This window comes from Coregonus lavaretus (assembly GCF_964263955.1).
Source record: "Coregonus lavaretus genome assembly, chromosome: 20".
NCBI lineage: Eukaryota > Metazoa > Chordata > Actinopteri > Salmoniformes > Salmonidae > Coregonus > Coregonus lavaretus.
Window position 1 is genome coordinate 41,911,826 of NC_140007.1, and position 20,402 is coordinate 41,932,227.

Sequence of the window (20,402 nt, forward strand, 5' to 3'; positions counted from 1 at the left end):
AGGAGAGGGGAGCCATGAAAGCAGAGGGCATGAAGAGATCATTTTGCCTAACAAGAAGGAAACTATGCAGGGCTTTCACATGTGTTAGCTAATGAATACTCCATCCTGGGTGGGCTTAGTGATGTGATCAAGAGCAGACAGGGAGTCGGCATGGTAACTGTACTATACACGCCCCCTGTGCAGTGCATCTAGCTACAGGTCTGACTGACAGATGGAATTACCATTATATAATGTCATTGTATGAAATGAGATCAAAACCTTTTGACTGTTAAACACCATAAGTGTTACAAACAGTTAGCAGACGTATTTCAATACTTATAGTATTCATTACATTTTTATCACGGTGATGTTCTGAGCACTATGTCCAGACTGGTGCTCCCTGGTTAAAGCCCCCTGATTAGTGCCCCCTGGTTAGAGCCCCCTGGTTAGAGCCCCCTGGCAGAGCCCCCTGGTTAGAGCCCCCTGGTTAGAACCCCCTGGTTAGAGCTCCCTGGTTAGAGCCCCCTGGCAGAGCCCCCTGGTAGAGCCCCCTGGTTAGACCTCCCTGGTTAGAGCTCCCTGGTTAGTGCCCCCTGGTAGAGCCCCCTGGTTAGAGCTCCCCGGTTAGTGCCCCCTGGTAGAGCCACCTGGTTAGAGCCCCCTGGTTAGAGCCCCCTGGTTAGAGCCCCCTGGTTAGTGCCCCCTGGTTAGAGCCCCCTGGTTAGAGCCCCCTGGTTAGTGCCCCCTGGTTAGAGACTCCTGGTTAGAGCCCCCTGGTTAGTGCCCGCTGGTTAGAGCCCCCTGGTTAGAGCCCCCTGCTTAGAGCCCCCTGGTTAGAACCCCCTGGTTAGTGCCCGCTGGTTAGAGCTCCCTAGTTAGAGCCCCCTGGTTAGAGCCCCCTGGTTAGAGCCCCCTGGTTAGAACCCCCTGGTTAGTGCCCACTGGTTAAAGCCCCCTGGTTAGAGCCCACTGGTTAGAGCCCCCTGGTTAGTGCCCCCTGGTTAGAACCCCCTGGTTAGAACCCCCTGGTTAGTGCCCGCTGGTTAGTGCCCGCTGGTTAGAGCTCCCTGGTTAGAGCTCCCCGGTTAGAGCTCCCTGGTTAGTGCCCCGTGGTTAGTGCCCCCTGGTTAATGCCCCCTGGTTAGTGCCCCATACGAGTGACTTATGGGGTGGAAGCCCCAAATACCTCCTTCCAATCACCAACCTCTCAGATCTGCCACCCATCCCCCAAATCTCAAGATGCCCATCTTCTCCCCAACTAATCTCTAGAAGATTTTTTGAAGAAGATTAGTAGAAGATGTGTCATTCTGTCTACATATGCTTGGAGTTCTTTGACCGTCTCTCTCTCTATTGCCAAGTCTCTGTCATCTAGGGCTGGGCTAGTGTTTGTTCCACTGTGAGAATAATTACTTGAGATACATCTACTTCTGCTACAGAGGAAGACAAGTGTCAATCACCTTTGGAATGCTAGACTTGGACTGTGGCTTGGATCTCCAACAATACAAGAAACCGATAGCCTGTGTCTCTGGGGCCTAGCATACAAGTCTACACAACCAGTCTGAAGAGGATGAGGTGGAATGGCTAAACCAGTTGGCCAGAAGTTCCATTAATGGTCATGTTACATGTGAACAGCTACTTTTTATGATCTCAGAACATACTGAGTCACTCTGGGTAACCCCCTACTCCTATTTCGAAAGAGCCAACACATCTCTCCTCTGTCTGCTTGTTATCATGTTGATAAAATCAAAGGGGTTAGCCTACATCCGTAACATGTGACTGTTATCAATCAAAACACCCTCTCTATGTAACCTGTAGATGACACCCACCCTTCTATTGCTTGCAAAAATAGCTTTTTATAGAAAGCATCAGTCATAAAGCAAGACTGATATAGGAGCTGCTGGAAGTGTTTTATTTTTGTCTGCCTGAAAGGTCCTAGTGCCAGCAGACCGTCTGAGAGGTTCTAGTGTCCTCCTGTCCGCCTGAGAGGTCCCAGTGTCCTCCTGTCCGCCTGAGAGGTCCCAGTGCCTGCAGCATTAGATTTTTTGTCCCTGTTACCTGCAAACTTGACATACAGTGGGGGAAAAAGTATTTAGTCAGCCACCAATTGTGCAAGTTCTCCCACTTAAAAAGATGAGAGAGGCCTGTAATTTTCATCATAGGTACACGTCAACTATGACAGACAAATTGAGAAAAAAACATCCAGAAAATCACATTGTAGGATTTTTAATGAATTTATTTGCAAATTATGGTGGAAAATAAGTATTTGGTCACCTACAAACAAGCACGATTTCTGGATCTCACAGACCTGTAACTTCTTCTTTAAGAGGCTCCTCTGTCCTCCACTCGTTACCTGTATTAATGGCACCTATTTGAACTTGTTATCAGTATAAAAGACACCTGTCCACAACCTCAAACAGTCACACTCCAAACTCCACTATGGCCAAGACCAAAGAGCTGTCAAAGGACACCAGAAACAAAATTGTAGACCTGCACCAGACTGGGAAGACTGAATCTGCAATAGGTAAGCAGCTTGGTTTGAAGAAATCAACTGTGGGAGCAATTATTAGGAAATGGAAGACATACAAGACCACTGATAATCTCCCTCGATCTGGGGCTCCACGCAAGGTCTCACCCCGTGGGGTCAAAATGATCACAAGAACGGTGAGCAAAAATCCCAGAACCACACGGGGGGACCTAGTGAATGACCTGCAGAGAGCTGGGACCAAAGTACCAAAGCCTACCATCAGTAACACACTACGCCGCCAGGGACTCAAATCCTGCAGTGCCAGACGTGTCCCCCTGCTTAAGCCAGTACATGTCCAGGCCCGTCTGAAGTTTGCTAGAGTGCATTTGGATGATCCAGAAGAGGATTGGGAGAATGTCATATGGTCAGATGAAACCAAAATATAACTTTTTGGTAAAAACTCAACTCGTCGTGTTTGGAGGACAAAGAATGCTGAGTTGCATCCAAAGAACACCATACCTACTGTGAAGCATGGGGGTGGAAACATCATGCTTTGGGGCTGTTTTTCTGCAAAGGGACCAGGACGACTGATCCGTGTAAAGGAAATAATTAATGGGGCCATGTATCGTGAGATTTTAAAATTACAGGCCTCTCTCATCTTTTTAAGTGGGAGAACTTGCACAATTGGTGGCTGACTAAATACTTATTTTCCCCACTGTATATATATATATATATATATATATATATATATATACAGTGGGGAAAAAATTTATTTAGTCAGCCACCAATTGTGCAAGTTCTCCCACTTAAAGATGAGAGAGGCCTGTAATTTTCATCATAGGTACACGTCAACTATGACAGACAAATTGAGGAAAAAAATTCCAGAAAATCACATTGTAGGATTTTTAATGAATTTATTTGCAAATGATGGTGGAAAATAAGTATTTGGTCACCTACAAACAAGCAAGATTTCTGGCTCTCACACACCTGTAATTTCTTCTTTAAGAGGCTCCTCTGTCCTCCAGTCGTTACCTGTATTAATGGCACCTGTTTGAACTTGTTATCAGTATAAAAGACACCTGTCCACAACCTCAAACAGTCACACTCCAAACTCCACTATGGCCAAGACCAAAGAGCTGTCAAAGGACACCAGAAACAAAATTGTAGACCTGCACCAGGCTGGGAAGACTGAATCTGCAATAGGTAAGCAGCTTGGTTTGAAGAAATCAACTGTGGGAGCAATTATTAGGAAATGGAAGACATACAAGACCACTGATAATCTCCCTCGATCTGGGGCTCCACGCAAGATCTCACCCCGTGGGGTCAAAATGATCACAAGAACGGTGAGCAAAAATCCCAGAACCACACGGGGGGACCTAGTGAATGACCTGCAGAGAGCTGGGACCAAAGTAACAAAGCCTACCATCAGTAACATACTACGCCGCCAGGGACTCAAATCCTGCAGTGCCAGACGTGTCCCCCTGCTTAAGCCAGTACATGTCCAGGCCCGTCTGAAGTTTGCTAGAGTGCATTTGGATGATCCAGAAGAGGATTGGGAGAATGTCATATGGTCAGATGAAACCAAAATATAACTTTTTGGTAAAAACTCAACTCGTCGTGTTTGGAGGACAAAGAATGCTGAGTTGCATCCAAAGAACACCATACCTACTGTGAAGCATGGGGGTGGAAACATCATGCTTTGGGGCTGTTTTTCTGCAAAGAGACCAGGAAGACTGATCCGTGTATAGGAAAGAATGAATGGGGCCATGTATCGTGAGATTTTGAGTGAAAACCTCCTTCCATCAGCAAGGGCATTGAAGATTAAACGTGGCTGGGTCTTTCAGCATGACAATGATCCCAAACCCACCGCCTGGGCATCGAAGGAGTGGCTTCGTAAGAAGCATTTCAAGGTCCAGGAGTGGCCTAGCCAGTCTCCAGATCTCAACCCCATAGAAAATCTTTGGAGGGAGTTGAAAGTCCGTGTTGCCCAGCGACAGCCCCAAAACATCACTGCTCTAGAGGAGATCTGCATGGAGGAATGGGCCAAAATACCAGCAACAGTGTGTGAAAACCTTGTGAAGACTTACAGAAAACGTTTGACCTGTGTCATTGCCAACAAAGGGTATATAACAAAGTATTGAGAAACTTTTGTTATTGACCAAATACTTATTTTCCACCATAATTTGCAAATAAATTCATAAAAAATCCTACAATGTGATTTTCTGGATTTTTTTTCTCTCATTTTGTCTGTCATAGTTGACGTGTACCTATGATGAAAATTACAGGCCTCTCTCATCTTTTTAAGTGGGAGAACTTGCACAATTGGTGGCTGACTAAATACTTTTTTCCCCCACTGTATATATATATATATATATATATATATATATATATATATATATATATATAGATCAGTCAAAAGTGTGGACACACCTACTCATTCAAGGGTTTTTCTTTATTTTTTACTATTTTCTACATTGTAGAATAATAGTGAAGACATCAGAACTATGAAATAACACATATGGAATCATGTAGTAACCAAAAAGGTGTTAAACAAATCAACATATATTTTACATTTTAGATTCTTCTAAGTAGCCACCCTTTGTCTTGATGACAGCTTTGCACACTCTTGGCATTCTCTCAACCAGCTTCACCTGGAATGCTTTTCCAACAGTCTTGAAGGAGTTCCCACATATGCTGAGCACTTGTTGGCTGCTTTTCCTTCACTCTGCGGTCCAACTCATCCCAAACCATCTCAATTGGGTGGAGGTCAGGGGATTGTGGAAGCCAGGTAATCTGATGCAGCACCCCATCACTCTCCTTCTTGGTCAAATAGCCCTTACACAGCCTGGAGGTGTGTTGGGTCATTGTCCTGTTGAAAAACAAATGATAGTCCCACTAAGCCCAAACCAGATGGGATAGCGTATCGCTGCAGAATGCTGTGGTAGCCATGCTGGTTAAGTGTGCCTTGAATTCTAAATAAATCACAGACAGACAGTGTCACCAGCAAAGCACCCCCACACCAAAACACCTCCTCCTCCATGCTTCACGGTGGGAACCACACATGCGGAGATCATCTGTTCACCTACTCTGCGTCTCACAAAGACACGGTGGTTGGAACCAGAATTCTCACATTTGGACTCATCAGACCAAAGGACAGATTTCCACCGGTCTAATGTCCATTGTTTTTGTTTCTTGGCCCAAGCAGGTCTCTTCTTCTTATTGGTGTCCTTTAGTAGTGGTTTCTTTGCAGCAATTCAACCATGAAGGCCTGATTTACGCAGTCTCCTCTGAACAGTTGATGTTGAGATGTGTCTGTTACTTGAACTCTGTGAAGCAATTATTTGGGCTGCAATGTCTGAGGCTGGTAACCAAGTCCATATTATGGCAAAAACAGCTCAAATAAGCAAAGAGAAATGACAGTCCATTATTACTTTAAGACATGAAGGTCAGTCAATCCGGAAAATTTCAAGAACTTTGAACGTTTCTTCAAGTGCAGTCGCAAAAACCATCAAGCGACTGGCTGTCATGAGGACCGCCACAGGAATGGAAGGCCCAGAGTTACATCTGCTGCTGAGGATAAGTTCATTAGAGTTACCAGCCTCAGAAATTGAGATGGTTTGGGATGAGTCGGACGGCAGAGTGAAGGAAAAGCAGCCAACAAGTGCACAGCATTTCTGGGAACTCCTTCAATACTGTTGGAAAAGCATTCCAGGTGAAGCTGGTTGAGAGAATGCCAAGAGTGTGCAAAGCTATCATCAAGGCAAACTGTGGCTATTTGAAAAATCTCAAATATAAAATATATTTAGATTTGTTTAACACTTTTTAGGTTACTACTTGATTCCATATGTGTTTTGATGTCATCTATTATTCTACAATGTAGAAAATAGTAAAAATAAAGAAAAATCCTTGAATGAGTAGGTGTGTCCAAACTTTTGACTGGTACTGTATATACAGTGAGGGAAAAAAGTATTTGATCCCCTGCTGATTTTGTACATTTGCCCACTGACAAAGACGTGATCAGTCTATAATTTTAATGGTAGGTTTATTTGAACAGTGAAAGACAGAATAACAACAAAAAAATCCAGAAAAACGCATGTCAAAAATGTTATCAATAGATTTGCATTTTAATGAGGGAAAAAATAATTTGACCCCTCTGCAAAACATGACTTAGTACTTGGTGGCAAAACCCTTGTTGGCAATAACAGAGGTCAGACGTTTCTTGTAGTTGGCCACCAGGTTTGCACACATCTCAGGAGGGATTTTGTCCCACTCCTCTTTGCAGATCTTCTCCAAGTCATTAAGGTTTCGAGGCTGGCGTTTGGCAACTCGAACCTTCAGCTCCTTCCACAGATGAGGGTCTGGAGACTGGCTAAGCCACTTCAGGACCTTAATGTGCTTCTTCTTGAGCCTCTCCTTTGTTGCCTTGGCCGTGTGTTTTGGGTCATTGTCATGCTGGAATACCCATCCACGACCCATTTTCAATGCCCTGGCTGAGGGAAGGAGGTTCTCACCCAAGATTTGACGGTACTTGGCCCCGTCCATCGTCCCTTTGATGCGGTGAAGTTGTCCTGTCCCCTTAGCAGAAACACACCCCCAAAGCATAATGTTTCCACCTCCATGTTTGACGGTGGGGATGGAGTTCTTGGGGTCATAGGCAGCATTCCTCCTCCTCCAAACACGGCGAGTTGAGTTGATGCCAAAGAGCTCGATTTTGGTCTCATCTGACCACAACACTTTCAACCAGTTCTCCTCTAAATCATTCAGATGTTCATTGGCAAACTTCAGACGGGCATGTATATGTGCTTTCTTGAGCAGGGGGACCTTGCGGGCGCTGCAGGATTTCAGTCCTTCACGGCGTAGTGAGTTACCAATTGTTTTCTTGGTGACTATGGTCCCAGCTGCCTTGAGATCATTGACAAGATCCTCCTGTGTAGTTCTGGGCTGATTCCTCACCGTTCTCATGATCATTGCAACTCCACGAGCTGAGATCTTGCATGGAGCCCCAGGCCGAGGGAGATTGACAGTTATTTTGTGTTTCTTCCATTTGCGAATAATCACACCAACTGTTGTCACCTTCTCAACAAGCTGCTTGGCGATGGTCTTGTAGCCCATTCCAGCCTTGTGTAGGTCTACAATCTTGTCCCTGACATCCTTGGAGAGCTCTTTGGTCTTGGCCATGGTGGAGAGTTTGGAATCTGATTGATTGATTGCTTCTGTGGACAAGTATCTTTTATACAGGTAACAAGCTGAGATTAGGAGCACTCCCTTTAAGAGTGTGCTCCTAATCTCAGCTCACTACCTGTATAAAAGACACCTGGGAGCCAGAAATCTTTCTGATTGAGAGGGGGTCAAATACTTATTTCCCTCATTAAAATGCAAATCAATTTATAACATTTTTGACATGCGTTTTTCTGGATTTTGTTGTTGTTATTCTGTCTCTCACTGTTCAAATAAGCCTACCATTAAAATGATAGACTGATAATTTCTTTGTCAGTGGGCAAACGTACAAACTCAGCAGGGGATCAAATACTTTTTTCCCTCACTGTATAAACTCTTAATGTTTTCAGGACCCTGTCTTTCAAAGAAAATTAGTAAAAATCCAAATAACTTCACAGATCTTCATTATAAAGGGTTTAAACACTGTTTCCCATGCTGGTTCAATGAACCATAAACAATTAATGACGGTTGTTAAGACGCTAACAGCTTACAGACGGTAGGCAATTAAGGTCACAGTTATGAAAACTTAGGACACTAAAGAGGCCTTTCTACTGACTCTGAAAAACACCAAAAGAAAGATGCTCAGGGTCCCTGCTCATCTGTGTGAACATGCTTTAGGCATGCTGCAAGGCGGCATGAGGACTGCTGATGTGGCCAGGGCAATAAATTGCAATGTCCGTACTCTGAGATGCCTAAGACAGCGCTACAGGGAGACAGGATGGACAGCTGATCATGCTCGCAGTGGCAGACCACGTGTAACAACACCTGCACAGGATCGGTACATCCGAACATCACACCTGCGGGACAGGTACAGGATGGCAACAACAACTGCCCGAGTTAAACCAGGAACGCACAATCCCTCCATCAGTGCTCAGACTGTCCGCAATAGGCTGAGAGAGGCTGGACTGAGGGCTTGTAGGCCTGTTGTAAGGTAGGTCCTCACCAGACATCACCGTCAACAACGTCGCCTATGGGCACAAACCCACCGTCGCTGGACCAGACAGGACTGGCAAAAAGTGCTCTTCACTGACGAGTCACGGTTTTGTCTCACCAGGAGTGATGGTCGGATTTGTGTTTATCGTCGAAGGAATGTGCGTTACACCGAGGCCTGTACTCTGGAGAAGGATCGATTTGGAGGTGGAAGGTCCGTCATGGTCAGGGGCGGTGTGTCACAGCATCATCGGACTGAGCTTGTTGTCATTGCAAACAATCTCAATGCTGTGCGTTACAGGGAAGAGATCCTCCTCCCTCATGTGGTACCCTTCCTGCAGGCTCATCCTGACATGACCCTCCAGCATGACAATGCCACCAGCCATACTGCTCATTCTGTGCGTGATTTCCTGCAAGACAGGAATGTCAGTGTTCTGCCATGGCCAGCGAAGAGCCCGGATCTCAATCCCATTGAGCACGTCTGGGACCTGTTGGATCGGAGGGTGACGGCTAGGTCCATTCCCCCCAGAAATGTCAGGGAACTTGCATGTGCCTTGGTGGAAGAGTGGGGTAACATCTCACAGCAAGAACTGGCAAATCTGGTGCAGTCCATGAGGAGGAGATGTACTGCAGTACTTAATGCAGCTGGTGGCCACACCAGATACTGACTGTTACTTTTGACCCCCCCCCCTTTGTTCAGGGACATATTATTCAATTTCGGTTAGTCACATGTCTGTGGAACTTGTTCAGTTTATGTCTCAGTTGTTGAATCTTGTTATGTTCATACAAATATTTACAGATTGTTAAGTTTGCTGAAAATAAATGCAGTTGACAGTGAGAGGACATTTCTTTTTTTTGCTGAGTTGTTATATATTTATTTTAACACTTTATTTGGATAGATGATCTACACATGGCCATACTATCAGCAATCTATCTGTTCATTGGCAACTGCCTGCTAAAGTTAGGGTTAGGGTTAAGGTTGGCGTTAGGTTAATAATAGGGCTAGGTTTATGGAACACCATTTGGGTCTTTGCGTGTCAAAAAAATGATACACGTCAAATAAGCGTTTAGTTTGAATGTTGTGTGTGCTGAAATTGCATGCCATGCGCCACCACTACGGTTAGTAGCAAAACATCTGCAAAAATGCACACACACCGGCCACGATGTGTTTACAATACCGCGTTGGTAATAAGCCATTATTTATTCGACCAAATGGGAAAACGTCTGTGTGAGCATTTGAAATAAGATCTGGATCAAACGAGCAGGATAAAAAATGTTAGCTAGGTAGTCCAACGTTCACCCTGACATGCAACCAGACTACAAGCAGGGGAGAAGGGATGGTGATCTTGCTGCTTCTGCCTGCCAGCCATATCCCAAGCAGTTGCACCTGATTCTTCCTAGCTAGTCAAAATACAGAATAGTAATCAAGCATTTTGTTAACATTAATGACAGTTTTGAAACAGGAGGTAGGCTGTCTCCTTACTACGTTGACTTCGGTTTGCAGTATGACAAAGTCATTCACAAATGTGTTTGATACAGATGTTTTTAGGAACATCTGGGGTAGCTAGCTTTAGCTTGGTACCTAGCTAATACCAATTCAACCAACCTGAAAACAATGACCAGAAACTGCAATCATTTTCAATATTCTTAGCAATGATTTAGGAATCCATATGACTAAGTACTGTATTAGCTAGGCACCCACTTGCTGTTCTCCTATTGAAATCGAACTTCAGTTCATGAAAATAACTAGATAGCTAGCTACACTGAACAAAAATATAGGCGCAACATGTAAAGTGTTGGTCCCATGTTTCATGAGCTGAAATAAAAGATCCCAGATATTTTCCATTCGCACAAAAATCGTATTTCTCTCAAATCTTGTGCAGTGAACATTTCTCCTTTGCCAAGATAATCCATCCACCTGACATGTGTGGCATATCAAAAAGCTGATTAAACAGCATGATTATTACACAGGTGCACCTTGTGCTGGGGATAATAAAAGGTCACTCAAAAATGTGCAGTTTTGTCACACAACACAATGCCATAGATGTCTCAAGTTTTGAGGGAGTGTGGAATTGGCATGCTGACTGCAGGAATGTCCACCAGAGCTGTTGCCAGATAATTTAATGTTCATTTCTCTACCATAAGCTGCCTCCAACATTGTTTTAGAGAATTTGGCAGTACGTCCAACCGGCCTCACAACCGCAGACCACGTGTATGGCATCGTGTGGGCGAACAGTTTGCTGATGTCAACGTTGTGAACAGAGTGCCCCATGGTGGTGGTGGGGTTATGGTATGGGCAGGCATAAGCTACGGACAACAAACCCAATTGCATTTTATCGATGGCAATTTGAATGCACAGAGATACCGTGACGAGATCCTGAGGTCCATTGTCATGCCAATAATCTGCCACCATCACCTCATGTTTCAGCATGATAATGCACAGCCCCATGGATCTGTACACAATTCCTGGAAGCTGAAAATGTCCCAGTTCTTCTATGGCCTGCATACTCACCAGACATGTCACCCATTGCGCATTTGACATTTTAGTCATTTAGCAGACGCTCTTATCCAGAGCGACTTACATGAGCAATTAGGGTTAAGTGCCTTGCTCAAGGGCACATCGACAGATTTTTCACCTAGTCAGCTCGGGGATTAGAACCAGCGACCTTTCGGTTACTGGCACAATGCTCTTAACCACTAAGCTACCTGCCGCCCCCATGTTTAGGATTCTCTGGATTGACGTGTACGACAGCGTGTTCCAGTTCCTGCCAATATCCAGCAACGTCGCACAGCCATTGAAGAGGAGTGGGACAACATTCCACAGGCCACAATCAACAGCCTGATCAACTCTATGCGAAGGATATGTGTTGAACTGCATGAGGCAAATGGTGGTCACACCAGATACTGACTGGTTTTCTGATCCACGCCCCTACCTTTTTTTTTAAGGTACAGTGGGGAAAAAAAGTATTTAGTCAGCCACCAATTGTGCAAGTTCTCCCACTTAAAAAGATGAGAGAGGCCTGTAATTTTCATCATAGGTACACGTCAACTATGACAGACAAAATGAGAAAAAAAAATCCAGAAAATCACATTGTAGGATTTTTAATGAATTTATTGGCATATGATGGTGGAAAACAAGTATTTGGTCAATAACAAAAGTTTCTCAATACTTTGTTATATACAGATTGTTGGCAATGACACAGGTCAAACGTTTTCTGTAAGTCTTCACAAGGTTTTCACACACCGTTGCTGGTATTTTGGCCCATTCCTCCATGCAGATCTCCTCTAGAGCAGTGATGTTTTGGGGCTGTAGCTGGGCAACACAGACTTTCAACTCCCTCCAAAGATTTTCTATGGGGTTGAGATCTGGAGACTGGCTAGGCCACTCCAGGACCTTGAAATGCTTCTTACGAAGCCACTCCTTCGTTGCCCGGGCGGTGTGTTTGGGATCATTGTCATGCTGAAAGACCCAGCCACGTTTCATCTTCAATGCCCTTGCTGATGGAAGGAGGGTTTCACTCAAAATCTCATGATACATGGCCCCATTCATTCTTTCCTTTACACGGATCAGTCGTCCTGGTCCCTTTGCAGAAAAACAGCCCCAAAGCATGATGTTTCCAACCCCATGCTTCACAGTAGGTATGGTGTTCTTTGGATGCAACTCAGCATTCTTTGTCCTCCAAACATGACGAGTTGAGTTTTTACCAAAAAGTTATATTTTGGTTTCATCTGACCATATGACGTTCTCCCAATCCTCTTCTGGATCATCCAAATGCACTTCAGACGGGCCTGGACATGTACTGGCTTAAGCAGGGGGACACGTCTCGCATTGCAGGATTTGAGTCCCTGGCGGCGTAGTGTGTTACTGATGGTTGGCTTTGTTACTTTGGTCCCAGCTCTCTGCAGGTCATTCACTAGGTCCCCCCGTGTGGTTCTGGGATTTTTGCTCACCGTTCTTGTGATCATTTTGACCCCACGGGGTGAGATCTTGCGTGGAGCCCCAGATCGAGGGAGATTATCAGTGGTCTTGTATGTCTTCCATTTCCTAATAATTGCTCCCACAGTTGATTTCTTCAAACCAAGCTGCTTACCTATTGCAGATTCAGTCTTCCCAGCCTGGTGCAGGTCTACAATTTAGTTTCTGGTGTCCTTTGACAGCTCTTTGGTCTTGGCCATTGTGAAATTTGGAGTGTGACTGTTTGAGGTTGTGGACAGGTGTCTTTTATACTGATAACAAGTTCAAACAGGTGCCATTAATACAGGTAACGAGTGGAGGAAAGAGGAGCCTCTTAAAGAAGAAGTTACATGTCTGTGAGAGCCAGAAATCTTGCTTGCTTGTAGGTGACCAAATACTTATTTTCCACCATAATTTGCAAATAAATTCATAAAAAATCCTACAATGGGATTTTCTGGAATTTTTTTTCTCAATTTGTCTGTCATAGTTGACGTGTACCTATGATGAAAATTACAGGCCTCTCTCGTCTTTTTAAGTGGGAGAACTTGCACAATTGGTGGCTGACTAAATACTTTTTTCCCCCACTGTATCTGTGACCAACAGATGCATATCTGTATTCCCAGTTATGTGAAATCCATAGATTAGGGCCCAAATAATTTATTTAAATTGACTGATTTCGTTATATGAACTGTAACTCAGTAAAATCTTTGAAATTGTTGCATGTTGCGTTTATATTTTTGTTCAGTATAGATAACAAACTAAAAAAGCTAGCCAGCTACCTAGCCCTGTTGCCCCAAAACTAACGTTATAAGCATGGCTAGTGTGGTTTGACTGGACCGGGTCCAACCATTATCACCCAAATATGAAAACTGTCTTATAAATTAGGGGTATTTTAGATGATGACACCTAGCTACTGTAGGTACAGCGCCTTCAGAAAGAATTCACACCCCTTGACTTTTTCCAAATTTTGTTGTATTACAAAGTGGGATTAAAATTGATATAATTGTCATTTTTTTCTCACCCATCTACACACAATGCCCCATGATGACGAAGTGAAAACATGTTTTTAGAATTTTTAGCAAATGTATTGAAAACAAAATACAGAAATGTCACATTTACATAAGTATTCACACCCCTGGGTCAACACCTTGTAGAAGCACCGTTGGCAGCGATTACAGCTGTGAGTCTTTCTGCGTATGTCTCACAGAGCTTTCCACAACTGGATTGTGAAACATTTACTATTTTCAAAATTCTTCAAGCTCTGTCAAATTCATTATTGATCATTGCTGAGCAACCATTTTCAGGTCTTGCCATAGATTTTCAAGCAGATTTAGGTCAAAACTGTAATTCGGTCACTCAGGAACATTCACTGTCTTCTAGGTAAGCAAATCAGGTATAGATTTGCCCTCGTTTTGCTGAAAGGTGAATTAATCTCCAGTGTCTGGTGGAAAGCAGACTGAACCAGGTTTTCCTCTAGGATTTTGCCTTTGCTTAGCTCCATTCCATTTCTTTTTTATCCTGAAAATCTCCTAAGTCCTTAACAATTACAAGCATACCCATAACATGAAGCAGCCACCACTATGCTTGAAAATATGGAGAGTGTTGTCTTGGATTTACCCCAAACATAACGCTTTGTATTCAGGACACAAAGTTAATTGCTTTGCCACATTTGCTGCAGTATTACTTTAGTGCCTTGTTGCAAACATGATGCATGTTTTTACAGGCTTCCTTCTTTTCACTCTGTCAATTAGGTTAGTATTGTGGAGTAACTACAATGTTGTTGATCCATCCTCAGTTTTCTCCTATCACAGCCATTAAACCCTGTAACTGTTTTAAAGTCCCCTCATGGTGAAATCCCTCAGCGGTTTCCTTCCTCTCCGGCAACTGAGTTAGGAAGGACGCCTGTGTCTTCGTAGTGACTGGGTGTATTGATACACCATCCAAAGTGTAATTAATAACTTCACCATGCTCAATGGGATATTCAATGTCTGCCTTTAACTTTTTTACCCATCTACCAACAGGTGGTCTTCTTTGCGAGGCATTGGAAAACATCCCTGGTCTTTGTGGTTGAATCTGTGTTTGAAATGTACTGCTTGACTAAGGGACCTTACAGAAAATAATATAATATGCCATTTAGTAGACGCTTTTATCCAAAGCGACTTACAGTCATGCGTGCATACATTTTATTTTTTTTGTGTATGGGTGGTCCCGGGGATCGAACCCACTACCTTGGTGTTACAAGCGCTGTGCTCTACCAGCTGAGCTACAGAGGACCACCCTCAGAAAATGAAATGTGTGGGGTACAGAGATGAGGAAGTCATTCAAAAATCATGTTAAACACTATTATTAATATTATTGCACACAGAGGGAGTCCACACAACTTATTTTGTGACTTGTTAAGCAAATTATTTCTCCTGAACTTACATGTATTTAGGTTTGCCATAACAAAGGGGTTGAATACTTATTGACTCAAGACATTTCAGCTTTTCATTTGTAATTAATTTGTAAATATTCTGAAAAAACATAATTCCACTTTTACATCATGGGATATTGTGTGTAGGCCAGTGACAAAAAAATCTCAATTTAATCAATTTTAAATTGAGGCTGTAACACAACAAAATGTGGAAAAAGTCAAGGGGTGTGAATACTTTCTGAAGGAACTGTGGCTAACTATAGCTACTGAAACAGATCAGTGGTGTAAAGTACTTAAGTGAAAATACTTTCAATTACTACTTAGGTTATTTTTCGGGGTATCTGTACTTTACTTTACTATTTATATATTTTTAACTTTAACTTTTACTCCACTACATTCCTAAAGAAAATAATGTACTTTTTACTCCATACATTTTCCCTGACACCCAAAAGTACTCGTTACATTTTGAATCCTTAGCAGGGCAGGAAAATTGTCCAATTCACGCACTTATCAAGAGAACATGCCTGGTCATCCCTACTGGCGGACTCACTAAACACAAATTATTTGTTTGTAAATGATGTCTGAATGTTGGAGTGTGCTTCTTGCTATCCGTAAATAAAATAAATAAATAAAGTAAATTGTGCCGTCTGGTTTGCTTAATATAAGGAATTTCAAATGATTTATACTTTTACTTTTGATAATGAAGTATATTTTATCAATTACATTTACTTTTGATACTTAAGTATATTTAAAACCAAATACTTTTAGACTTTTAGTCTAGTAGAATTTTACTGGGTGACTTTCACTTTTACTTGAGTCATTTTCTATTAAGGTAGCTTTACCTTAGTATGACAATTGGGTACTTTTTCCACCACTGAAACAGATGATGTAGTTTTGCTCTGTTTTTGGGGGAGAACATTGTTTGCATCCATCAGCTAGCTTTGTTTCTGACCAGCACTGTCCCAGCTCTTGGGGAAGTGTGTCTGACCAGCACTGTCCCAGCTCTTGGGGAAGTGTTTCTGACCAGCACTGTCCCAGCTCTTGGGGAAGTGTGTTTCTGACCAGCACTGTCCCAGCTCTTGGGGAAGTGTGTCTGACCAGCACTGTCCCAGCTCTTGGGGAAGTGTGTCTGACCAGCACTGTCCCAGCTCTTGGGGAAGTGTGTCTGACCAGCACTGTCCCAGCTCTTGGGGAAGTGTGTCTGACCAGCACTGTCCCAGCTCTTGGGGAAGTGTGTTTCTGACCAGCACTGTCCCAGCTCTTGGGGAAGTGTGTCTGACCAGCACTGTCCCAGCTCTTGGGGAAGTGTGTTTCTGACCAGCACTGTCCCAGCTATTGGGGAAGTGTGTCTGACCAGCACTGTCCCAGCTCTTGGGGAAGTGTGTCTGACCAGCACTGTCCCAGCTCTTGGGGAAGTGTGTCTGACCAGCACTGTCCCAGCTCTTGGGGAAGTGTGTCTGACCAGCACTGTCCCAGCTCTTGGGGAAGTGTGTCTGACCAGCACTGTCCCAGCTCTTGGGGAAGTGTGTGTCTGACCAGCACTGTCCCAGCTCTTGGGGAAGTGTGTGTCTGCCTAATGCGGCAGCATCATTGCGTACATATCGGTGAATCGCTGTGACATAAGAAATATGAGTGATAGTGTAATCAATGTGTAATAACTATGTAAAAAAATGTATGAACATCTTAAATTATTATGTGACGTGCAGTCATATTCAGGTCCTGATTGGTCAACAAACTTATATGACGCGTCAAATAGTGTTATTTGACTTGTAACTTTTTTGACACGCAAAGACCCAAATGGTGTTCCATATGGTTTAGGGTAAGGGTTAAGGATAAGGGTCAGGGCTAGTGTTAGGGTTAGTGAATACACTATATACAAAAGTATGTGGACACCCCTTCAAATTAGTGGATTCGTTTTTTTACAGCCATACCCGTTGCTGACAGGTATATACAATCGAGCACACAGCCATGTGATCTCCATAGACAAACATTGGCAATAGAATGGCCTTACTGAAGAGCTCAGTGACTTTCAATGTGGCATCGTTATAGGATGTCAGTTCATCAAATTTCTGCCCTGCTAGAGCTGCCCCGGTCAACTGTAAGTGCTGTTATTGTGAAGTGGAAACGTCTAGGAGCAAAAACGGCTCAGCCGCGGAGTGGTAAGCCACACAAGCTCACAATACAAGACTGCTGAGTGCTGAAGCGTGTAAAAAATAGTCTGTCCTCAGTTAGAACACTCACTACCGAGTTCCAAACTGCCTCTGGAAGCAACGTCATCACAAGAACTGCTCATCGGGAGCTTCATGAAATAGGTTTCCATGGCTTAGCAGCCGCACACAAGCCTAAGATCACCATGGGCGAGGCCAAGCGTCGGCTGGAGTGGTGTAAAGCTAGCTGCCATTGGACTCGAGCAGTGGAAAGTGATGAATCACGCTTCACTATCTGGCAGTCCGACGGACGAATCTAGGTTTGGTGGATGCCAGGAGAACACTACCTGCCCGAATGCATAGTGTCAACTGTAAAGTTTGGTGGAGGAAGGCTAGGCCCCTTAGTTCCAGTGAAGGGAAATCTTAACGCTACAGCATACAATGACATTATAGACGATTATGTGCGTCCAACTTTGTGGCAACAGTTTGGGGAAGGCCCTTTCCTGTTTCAGCAAGACAATGCCCCAGTGCACAAAGCAAGGTCCATACAGAAATGGTTTGTCTAGATTGGTATGGAAGAACTTGACTGGTCTGCACAGAACCCTGACCTCAACCCCATCGAACAGCTTTGGGATGAATTGGAACGCTGACTGCGAGCCAGGCCTAATCGTCCAACATCAGTGCCCGACCTCACTAATACTCTTGTGGCTGCATGGAAGCAAGTTCCCGCAGCAAAGTTCCAACATCTAGTGGAATGCCTTGCCAGAAGAGTGGAGGCTGTTAATGCAGCAAACAGGGGACCAACTCCATATAAATGGACATGATTTCTGAATGAGCAGGTGTCCACATACTTTTGGTCATGTAGTGTAGTTAGTTGAAATGTTGTTGACAGTTATTGAACATCTACAAACCATCTACTTGGGACAATCCAAATGAGGTGTTACCCAAAACCCTAATCCAACATAATCAAATGACATATACCTACAAAAATCAAAGAAAGAGCCTTCTGGTTTTGTTTATTGCACTTGTGGATTACCTACAGTAGCTAGGAAAGTGAAAACACACTGGGGTGGGAAAGAATGAAAACACAGTCTCTATAGAGTTTATTAGACAGAGCCTCTCCTAGCCTGACCACAGCTAAAAACATAGCATGTGATCCTTTCTAAACATTGGCCACTGCAGGAATACCATCTGAATGCTACACAAGAATATCCTGCAGTCGGAAAAAAGAGACAGGGAGAGGCTTTTTTCATACACATCCACTGTTAGAATTGTAGTCATCATAAAAAGATTATAACAAGACCATTTTTATAATCACTCTAAGGTAAAACACATACAGATATGTCCAAATTAAACAGATTTTGCCAATGGTGACTAATTTCTAAGGGGGAACGACAGCTTTAGACAGTAGGAAGAGGATGACTGTTTGTTCCCAAGGGTATTGTGACAGCAGGTGAAAATGGCATTTGAAACGTCACGCAACACATCCAGTACTGTATAACAGGTGACAGTGGAGCCCAAATGTCCCTACATCAGGAAAGGAGAACGGCCTAATATGGATAGCTACACATTGTAACAGTGATAATGTGAATGCTTCCATAGAGCTGTTCCACCTTAGCTACTGGAAAGCCCCGGCAGCAATTTTTCAACTAACCTTTTCTTGACGATACTTTCTTTGTTCTCGACTTGGAAGAAACTTGTCTCATAAAAGCCTGTGTCCAGTTGCAGGTGGAACTCCCCCAAAAAACAGAGAATATTCAGAAAGATATTAAATCTTTCCCTCGCCATTTTAGCTGCCAGACATCTTGCATTCCCCAACATCTTTGCAGGAACTAGTTTTTCAATGTGACTCGGCCACATGTAGAAGTAGATAACAGAGATTCACACAGTACGACCAAAACAAAGATCTACACAAAGAGGCATTTCTCACTCAATACAAAAAAAGTGGATTTAATATTTATTCTCTGGGGTTTTTATTTCCACCTCTGCAAATAGGACATTATTTGTATTTTTACCTAAACATGCAAACACCATAGCATATGACATTCAGATGAACTGGAATGACATTCATTCTCATGGGATGGGTGGCCAAAAATAACTAAGAAAGCCACACCCCCAATAAGCCACCAATATGACTGCATTGAGGCATATGTCATTGTGCTTCTATAGCTATATGCACCATGCCACTGCCTGCTTAATTTGTTCATTTAGCAAACAAGACAGCTCATGATCCAATGCCTTTATCACAGTCCATACCTATATTGTAGCTTTAATTCATTATTTCTTCACAGCCTCATTGCAAAATGTGTAGAATAGCATGAGTTAGTTATAAAACTGCACATTTTCCTCTCTGCTCCATGGCAAAATGTGTAGAATTGCAGGAAATTACCTTTAAAACAGCAACATTTTCTCTCAGCCTCATGGCAAAATGTGTAGAATAGCATGAGATAAACTATTAAATTGCATATTTTTCTCTTTGCCCCATGGCAAAATGTGTAGATTTACTTGTAATTTTTTTATTTTTCACCCAAATGACTGCAGGCCCACCCACCAACGAATATCTGGCAATGCTACTGCTGTAACAAATGACGCCACCTTCCAATCTGAATGTGGAAATAATAGGTTAGATTTGTAACCACCAGCTAGCTGCACAACCATTGTAACCCTTTGTGCAGTTTCATTCAAACGTGTTTAGTAGTCTGAATTGTCAAGTTTGATTCTCCACTATTATGGTTATTAGGCACTTCAGACAACTTTTCGAAAAAGTATTTGTTTAAATACACTCACATCAAACTGTATTCTTACCTTAAATAGCGAGAAAAAGTGTCTCTGTTCCGTCCAAAAGGAGGACCGTTACCTCCAGCTAATCCAAATGCGTGCGTTTGTTTTACTCAGGTGCGCCTTCCTATTCTTTACCGGGCAGCACTATGTCGGTTGTTGTGTGGGTACATTCGTCTTTAAGGATCTGTTCAGAGGAACAGTCACCGCAACGAACAAGCTCGAGCTGAGTAGCGGTATTCTTTTTAGGCATATCAAGTGGGCAACTTCTTTTTTTTGTGGTTGATAACGCAATAATTGAATAACGTATGCCAACGTTTTGTCGAACTTTCAGAAATTGCTTACATGCTAAATAATTAAAACGTAAATAATAAAAATAATTGATTCATCTTTTTCCCTACTTTTAATTATTTAATGTTTTACCAGATTCCCAATAGGATACGTATCCCCTGCCCAAAATATTAGTAATTGTCACCACCACAGACATATTTAATTATCAACAACAAAGAACGGTATGAA